The sequence below is a fragment of the Leptodactylus fuscus genome, chromosome 1, assembly GCF_031893055.1.
Source record: "Leptodactylus fuscus isolate aLepFus1 chromosome 1, aLepFus1.hap2, whole genome shotgun sequence".
Lineage (NCBI taxonomy): Eukaryota > Metazoa > Chordata > Amphibia > Anura > Leptodactylidae > Leptodactylus > Leptodactylus fuscus.
Genome location: NC_134265.1, coordinates 230,575,135 through 230,584,373, shown reverse-complemented (window position 1 = coordinate 230,584,373; position 9,239 = coordinate 230,575,135). Strand labels below are relative to the sequence as shown.

Below are 9,239 nucleotides of genomic sequence, written 5' to 3'. Positions count from 1 at the left end.
ACCATGCTCACACAGCCTGCACCTCCATGTCTCCCCTCTCGCTCACACAGCCTGCACCTCCATGTCTCCCCTCTCGCTCACACAGCCTGCACCTCCATGTCTCCCCTCTCGCTCACACAGCCTGCACCTCCATGTCTCCCCTCTCGCTCACACAGCCTGCACCTCCATGTCTCCCCTCTCGCTCACACAGCCTGCACCTCCATGTCTCCCCTCTCGCTCACACAGCCTGCACCTCCATGTCTCCCCTCTCGCTCACACAGCCTGCACCTCCATGTCTCCCCTCTCGCTCACACAGCCTGCACCTCCATGTCTCCCCTCTCGCTCACACAGCCTGCACCTCCATGTCTCCCCTCTCGCTCACACAGCCTGCACCTCCATGTCTCCCCTCTCGCTCACACAGCCTGCACCTCCATGTCTCCCCTCTCGCTCACACAGCCTGCCCCCCCCCCCATGTCTCCCCTCTCGCTCACACAGCCTGCACCTCCATGTCTCCCCTCTCGCTCACACAGCCTGCACCTCCATGTCTCCCCTCTCGCTCACACAGCCTGCACCTCCATGTCTCCCCTCTCGCTCACACAGCCTGCCCCTCCATGTCTCCCCTCTCGCTCACACAGCCTGCCCCTCCATGTCTCCCCTCTCGCTCACACAGCCTGCACCTCCATGTCTCCCCTCTCGCTCACACAGCCTGCACCTCCATGTGTCCCCTCTCGCTCACACAGCCTGCACCTCCATGTGTCCCCTCTCGCTCACACAGCCTGCACCTCCATGTCTCCCCTCTCGCTCACACAGCCTGCACCTCCATGTGTCCCCTCTCGCTCACACAGCCTGCACCTCCATGTGTCCCCTCTCGCTCACACAGCCTGCACCTCCATGTGTCCCCTCTCGCTCACACAGCCTGCCCCCCCCATGTCTCCCCTATTACTCACACATGCTGTCTCTTCAGCACGGAGTCTCTCTCCCTTCATACTTCACAGTGACTTGCCCGGGTGCTGACACCAGCCCTGAGCAGACGCCTTACCGAACCTCCACTGTCTACTAAAAAAAAAAAAAAAAGGCAGTGGAGGTCCGGTAGGGCCCCATAATGAGGGTCTTAATAGTCCAGGCTGGGGCCTACGGGGGGATTCCCCGGTCTCCCGGCGGGCCTGTCCGACCCTGCACATCTCTCCCCCTCTACACTACTCCCTGCAGTCCACCTACTGTATCTCCCCCCCTTCACTAAATCGTGCACCTCGCAGCTCTCCATGTTGCTCCACTACACAGGATACTGTGGAAGGTCTTGCTTACAAGTAAAGACACGCCTATCCGGTCATGTGACCTTGTATCGGCAGACGGTCCTTACGGAGTCTAGTATTTAGCCTTTACCCATCCAAACTCCTATATCATGCTCACACACAGCCTGACCCTCTCCCCCAGCCCTTTCCACCCCTCTTGCTTACACATGCCGTCTCTTTCCTCCTTCCAGTCTCCATTCACTGCAACTTCTTTTTCCTGTGTAACTCGGCACTGTCCTGAATAGCTCCGCCCACGCCAGTCTGATCACATGATCACGTCGTCACCGGAAGTCCTTTAGCCCACTAGGATTTCGCGTCTACCATCTTTAATACTGGTACTGTCAGCACAGTCATATAAAGTGTAGTCTTAGTGTAATACCGTTGATTGGTCGTATTAAGATTGGTTGACGGATTGAAAGTTCTACTTGTGGTAAAGGAGCTGGGGAAGAAATACAGGTATATTTAGTCATTCTACAGTAACAGCAATAGATGGATGCTTGGGTCCTGTGAAGAGATACAGAAGTATCTTTAGGAAGACACGTTTTCATTACTCACAAAAATAAAAACAAGGTACTTGTGTCCTATACACTGCTAACATTCCACTCAGCACTACTCCAAGTGCACATCTCCAAACTATTGAAGAACAGAAAGAGGGCGAAAACGTGCTTTAGAAACATATTGCTTTCGACATTCTGCTGTTTCCCTGCTATGCGAATTTATTCCAGCCACACCCACTTTCACTTGTTTGGCACGTGCTACAACAGCTGTGTAGAAACCTTCCCAATTAGTTGGCCACGCCCCCTCAGAAACACGTGAGGGGGTGTGGCAAGCATGTGATGCCTTAAATACAGCTGTTGTAGTATACGGAAGCTAGTTGTGCAGAAGGAGGACGGCGCGTGGACTGGTGTGCTGCAGAGACGTGGAACCGGCTGAGTTGACACGGTAGGTTTTCCCCCTTTTATTTGCTCTTAGCTTTGCCTGTGGAACTCTGTGGGAGCTCTGAAGGTGACCGTTCTTATAGGGAGACCTGTGCTTGCTAGTTCTTATAGAGACAGCGCCCGGTGGTTCTTAACAGATCTATGCCTTGGCGGGTCTTATAGAGAGCTATGCCTGCCAGTTCTTACTTGAGAGCAGATCCTGACGGGTTTAGCCGTCTGTCATTGTATTTCTGTGATATTTCGGCCGGTTATTACATTAATGCATTTGATGGAACTGGCCTCCCTTATTCCTAATGGCATTAATAGGTCTAGCCCTAGTCCGGCGGTTTTGGCTGCTTTTGTCATTGTGTTACTGTGATAGTTGGGCGGGTTATTGCTTTAATGCTCTGATGAGAACGCCGCCGCCTAGTGGCATTAGTATGCCTAGACTAATAAAACAACCTGGCAGCTCACCATACAACTGCATGGTGAGGCCATAGCCCATCCCTAGTCCTAGCTAGATAGGGTGCCGGAGCATGACCCGTTGCATTGATATTGGAGGGGATATTGATGTAACACCGTGTGAAGGCTAGTAATTAAATTAAAAAACAAACCAACTTTGCAATTGATGCTCTGCATTTCTTGCTTCACCATGCCATCAGAGTAACTTTCTGCTTTGGCTAGTCTCTGCCCTAGGCCCCCTGAGTTGTAGTAGGTTTTTCCCTCTAATACCATGATAGAAATGAGTCTAATCCTAATGGCATTAGTATGCCTAGACTAATATAAGCTGTAGGGAAATGGCAGCTCACCATACAACTGTATGGTGAGACTGTCGGCCCAGCCCTAGCTCAACCTACTATAGAGAATGCATGTATTGCTACTTTTTTTTTTGGCTGTCCCCAGTCCTAATGGTAAATCTAGACGAGTTTTTCCAGGGTCTTATACTGACTGCCGTACTGGAGTCGGGAAGGAATTTTTTTTCCCATAACATGGGGTTATTGGCATTGGCCTCATGGGGTTTTTTGCCTTCCTCTGGATCAACTCTGTAGGGCTGTACTTTATGTATGTTTCTCTTTATGCAACCTTATCTAATGTGTATATGAATGTTATAAAACGACACACTGTGGATATTATATTTCAATATTCCCTACTGTATGAGGGTTTTACACTTGTTAGAATAGTTGATCCTGGGTCTTGTACTGACTGCCAGTTTTCGCCTTCCTCTGGATCAACTCTGTCGGGGTTATAGGTTGTATTTGCTGGCCTTGTCTTCCTCCACCTTCCTCTGTGTATATAATATTAGACACACTACCCTTATTACTGTCTCGGGCAACTCTTGGGTAACTGTTCACTAAAAAATCTTGGTCATTATTGTCACTGTATCATTGTGATAATGGAGGGGTTATCACTTTAATACTTTGATCAGAATGACTCTGCCCCCCCCCCCCCCCACACACACACACACACTTCCCACCCCTCCATCCCCTTTCTTACTTTAACAACATAGTTTAGTATGTCTGTTCACCATATAATGCTATTGTGATAATGTTGATTTATGTTTGTTCTGCTGAGAAGATCAGGGTAAGTACGGTAAGTGTTACTGTATTGAATGTTCTGCTCACTATATAACTCTGATGCATAAGTTCTACCCTTTGTCTGATGTCGAATTTAAGAAATCCAACAATATTCAATCTCCTGCAGTTTCTGAATCGACACTAAAACGGTTTTTTAAGTGTCGTGTTTTCCTCTTTTGTAGCTGTGAAAGCTGGATCTACTACTAGAAGAACATCACCTTGCCCTCTACAAGATTGTAGGTAAGTTCCATTTGGCCTTTTTTTGGGGTATTTTGCAGCTGCTGTGAGCAAGGATCAATATAAAACTGGTGCCTAAAGCTATCCTCTTCATTGTTATGTCGGAGGTCTATGGATCACAAGTCCCTCATTATGAATTCAAGCCTTCGTGTGGTGATGGCAGGGGTGGTGGAGGGCACTAGCGGTAGATTACTATGTGCTCTTTAGGTTTTGCCTGTGTCCTTGAGAACTGACCTCTAATCTAGGTTTATAAAGCTTGTATCCTACTGTGTGGTTAGTTGTTAGAAAGATAATGCGTTGTAGAGTCATGAAGGGGCAAGTAGATGTAGACTAGGTGTGGATGGCTGTCACGACTTGTCAAATCCTGCATCCGGCTAGCACTGAGGGGACATGTCACAAGCTGCGTGGGATTTGTGATTCCCGCACTGTGATGCTGTATGATCTGAGCAGTGTAGGTGCTGAACTAAACCCCACCAAGTGGAGATTGTGGGTAACAGTTGGAGTCCAACTCAGGAGCTCCCTGAAGACGATGGTGGTGACTTCTGTGACCTGTAGGAACGGGCAGCACATGTGCCGGAGATCATGTGCTGTTCGCTCCTGCTAATTACGGAAATGGCTGCTTTCGTTCTCAGGAGTTGGCATTCCTGTTCTGTGCCAGATCTCTGAGGGGTCCTGTCGGTGCATGCTATGTTTAGGTTGTGCGATGTTGCAGTGTGTCAGTGTTCTTGTAAGATGGGGCGGGTTATTGATGGTTGTCCATATGTGGTTTGCATTTGTGAGTCTCTTCAAAGCTGTGGCACATTATCCTTTATAGTCTGTAGTTCCCAAAACTGCCTTTACCATTGTTGCGTCGGAGGTAAGGGTTCATAAACCCCTCCTTATGAATCTGAGCCTTCATGTGGTGATGGAGAGGGTGGTGGAGGATGTGGGTAGACTGCTATATTTAGTACGTCTACTTGTAGTATCAACTTTTAGCATGGGGTCTTTTTAATGGGATGAAGGCAAAACCTCTCTTGGTACTCAAAACTCTTTTCATACAGTACAGGCAGTTTGCTGTGGGGTTAACGCTAAGGGTTGTGGTGAACCGAGTCATGGGTAGGCGCCTAAAGTCCAGATGGGCTTTCTGGCAACTGGTATCAAACGCTGGCCAGTGTAGCTGTGTTCTTTCTGCGGTGCTGTGTGGTCTGAGTGGTGTAGCTGCTTCAGTGAAGCCCTTAAGTGGGCGTCTGGCTGGATGAGGCCTGGAGTCTCAACTCTGGGAGCTCCCTGAGGAAGATGGCGGTGACTTCTGTGATATGTAGGCACAGGCAGCACATGGTTTTTTGGTGCTTGTTGGGCACTGTGCTACAAGTGGTGGTGTTGCTTGTACTATAGCGCATGGTGGCCACGCTTTCGGCCGGAGCGTATCGCTATGCTTGTCTATATTTCGGTAACATCACCGCGAGTGGTATGGGGCTTAGCAGGGGCTGGAGATCATGTGCTATTTGGGCCTGCAAGTTACAGGAATCCCTGCTTTCTTTTACAGGGAGCTTCAAGAGTTGGTATTTTAGGCCTTATCCATATCAGATTTCCAATTGAGGACTTCACTTTAGTACCTGCGCTGCTTAGCTCATACAGCATCGTGGCGGGAGTGTAGCTGCATTGACCAGCATCTGACACCAGTCGCCAGAAAACCCTCTGGTCTAAAGGTGGCTGCTCAGGCTTTGTTTGCTGCATCCTGCGGTCTTGGTTTTGCAGCAGGTTGTCGGTGTTGTGTGGACGGATGACGGTGTGCTAAGAGTTTTTCTTTGTTTGCAATGGCGGTAAAATGTTCATTCCAAAAGTATGTAGTGGAGCGTTTTTGTCGGTCGGTTGTCGTATCTTATAGCATTCCAAATTTATTTTGTCGTATCCGGTTTCCCATTTTTCTGTAAAATGACATGAACTTACTTTCTCTTCTAGACTTGTGCTTGCTTCAGGAGTGGAGAACATGTGACATGGACACCTGGCTGGACCTTCATCTCGCGTATCAACTATTAGTTCTATGAAATGTTTCAATTTGTCTTTTTGCTGTAAAGTTTCCTATGAACATAACCAGCTAAAAAAAAACTTGAATCTTCAGAAGTGGATACATTTTTTTTTAATGTCTAAGGGGGGGCGTTCACACTACAATCTGTGTCCGCTGCTAATGTCCATTCAAAATCTTGTGCGGACATTAGCAGCGGACACTGACGATTGTGTGAACGCCCCCTTACTAATGACAGATTACAAGCTTTTGATGCTCTGCTTCTTCCTCAGGTATATTTCGAAAACTCTTAATCTGTCATTAGTCATTAATAAAGGGATCCACTACCAAAGACTCGTTTTGGTTTTGTTTGTGTTTTTTTTTGTTTTGTTGTTGATTTCATATCCACTGGCTAACACGGTACAAAAAAAAATGTTTTCCTTAACCAGCTAGCAACTCTGACAGATCTTAGAAAGTTCTTGCAATTATGGTCTAGACTCCAAAAAGTCACAATTCTTATTGTATTGTATATTTGTTTCTGAAATGTCTCCAGAAAAATAAAGTGAAATTTCCCATTGCAATGGTTGTCTTCACGTGATATCTTTATTCTACTGTGTGGTTTACAAACAAAGGTGGAATTTCTTCTTTGCTGCAGGTCTACAAACTGGCAGCAATACTAAGGGTAAGTTCAGACGGAGGTTTTTTTTTTTTTTTTTTTTTGGTCCGAAACCTGAGGAGGCTGCCTCAGGTTCGGGACCTAAAGCCAGGTAACTGCGACTGAAAGCTGGTGCACTACCCCCGGCATCCAGCTGCGCACTCCACTCCAGGCCCAATGAAGGGGCCGAGTCTGGAGGAGGGTGTGTCTTCAGGCCGAATCATGAGGCAAAACAGCCTGAATGAGCAGCTCTCCTCTTTTCCAGAAGAAACTGCTCCTGGAAAAAAGACCGGAGTGGATCTCATTGACTTCAATAAGAGCCATCTTTTTGGTCAGGTTTTTGAGACTGTATCTGGCTATGGCCTCAAAATCCTGACCAAAAAAAACTGCGAACTTGGCCTCTGTGCCAGGAATTTTTTTTTTTTTTTTTTTTTTGTAGGTCCTGCAAAAAAACCTTTGTCAGTTATGTAAAGGCTCCACACAAGTGTGACCGGTCACAATAGCCTTATGCAAGGTAGAAGCTGTACAGGACTGAGCTAAAGGGGGGACAGGGGGAGGCTGCTGTAGTAGAGCTGTGGGAGAGAATAAACTGGAAACAGAGGTTTGTGTAAAGTAACAATATGTAGTGTGTGTGTGTGTATATTATATATTTTCTAGCAGGAAGACCTGGCTTTGCACAGGTATATTTAATCTTTTGTTTGTGTATTGGGCCCCATACGAATAGAGTAGTTGCTATGGAAAGCTGTGTGTATGTGAACACTGAAGAAGCTGTGAGTTTCTATTGATCCACAAGCATCATGTGTATCAGTTTGGATATCATTGAAAAACCTGCCATCAGTTGTTACCGCAAGTAATGCTATGCTACATTTTCATAAATGCACCACCTACCAAGCTCTTCTACATCTGCCAATTTGGATTAAAGGGGGGGGGGGGGTTTCTCATCTGTGGCAGCAGCTTCTGCAGATCAGATAATACTCAGTGGCTTCAGTACAAGCAGTTGCATATTATCTGTGTGTTTACATAGAGATAACAGAGCTGGCTATCAGCAAAACTGCAAATAGCTGAAATTTCCTGCGTTTTGATATCTATATATATTTTATAGATCTCCAAATCTGTAGTAGTCTGCTCTATACAAATCCACAGTTCTTGCCTGATTTGAGTGAAATTTAGCGCGCGCACCCCCCCCCCCTCTCCACCCACAGGAGCAGAGTACTGCGCACGTTACATCTTGCTAGCGCCCCTCCTCGTCATGAGATTTGGGTCCCTGAAGTTAGGCCCTATCCATAGAATTGGGAAATGTGAAAGCGCTGAAGGGAAACCGTTTGTGACTGACAGGGACGGATTATAGCGCCTGCACAAAAGAGTCACCACTAAAGGGGCCACAACACGTATTTCACCAAAACCATGTAAACATCACACATACACCAACCCACAAGCACAACACAAAAACCAGACCACTCTAGATAGACACAACACAAACACTACCCCCATAAATACCACATGCACACCATACACACGCACGGGGGAAGACACTCGGCTGAATGCACACTATATACATGGACGAACAGAGCGCACACACAACTACTGCACACGCACAAACTCATGGATCGCACATACACATATATGGATGATATATGTGCATGCGCGCACAGATACATACTCGTGGATCACACACACACACGTGCACACATACATGAATGCACTGACAAAACATGTCTGGTATCCTTAGTGGCTGTATGCACACTACAGTTTTTTTTTTTTTTTTTACGGGCTTCCGTGCCGTGGATTCGGTGGTTCCATAGAAGACTTTGTGCACAAAGCTGTGACTTTTGCAGCTCTATAGAAGTTTATGGAGATGTAGTATCCACAGCCCAGGGAGCCGTGAAAAATCCTGTAGTGTGCAAGCAGCCTTACTGAGCAGCAATATTGGTCAGGCGAAAACTGCCTCATGGTGTCATTATTGCTTACTATGCAGGAGCTTTCATCACTGGAGCTGCTGAGGTAAAGTGAAAGCTGAGCTCTGATTGGTTGCTATGGGCAAGTTCACCAGTCTGCCGGTGAGGCGGTTTTCATTACCGAGATGTCAGTTCAGGTCATAGTATGGGTCCAGTCACACAGAGGAAAATGGCGCTGTATTTTCAGCTAGCGGAAAATTACGTGAGTGAAAAAAAAAAAAACAAGCTAGCAGAGCCCATTGAAATCAATTCGGAGGCTTTTTTTTTTTTTTTTTTCAGAACGCATCGCTGTTCTTCCTGCAGCTCTTTGAACAGAAAGTTCATGGAGTTTTCCTCTGCTGACTACTTTGTTACAATTATATCTACAGGGAATTTGCCAGCGTTTCCGTAGATATAATTGTCCGTGCTGCGATTTTTATTTATTTTTGTTTGCCTCTGCCAATTTCAATGGGCTCCGTCTGACACAGATGTGAAGCGGACCTGAAAGGCACCATTTGCGGTCTGGAGCAGGTGTTTGGCTTTCACTCCCCCCTCGAGAGCTTTGTGATACATTTCCCTTTACAGAGGTCCTTTCACCGCCTGGGGCTCATGCGGTTTTGTATACCGCTAGAATTCCGCCTTCTGGCGGTAAAGAGCTACGGGACCA

At 47.0% G+C, this 9,239-nt stretch overlaps 1 long non-coding RNA gene across 1 annotated transcript; it reads left to right on the top strand.

Annotated features, from left to right (window-relative positions):
- Positions 1 to 2,072: 2,072 nt before the first annotated feature.
- LOC142195215 (uncharacterized) lies at positions 2,073 to 6,214 on the top strand. Its single transcript, XR_012715075.1, has 3 exons — positions 2,073 to 2,213; positions 3,945 to 4,002; positions 5,941 to 6,214. It is a non-coding gene; the product is annotated as an uncharacterized LOC142195215 (long non-coding RNA).
- The last annotated feature ends 3,025 nt before the right edge of the window (positions 6,215 to 9,239 follow it).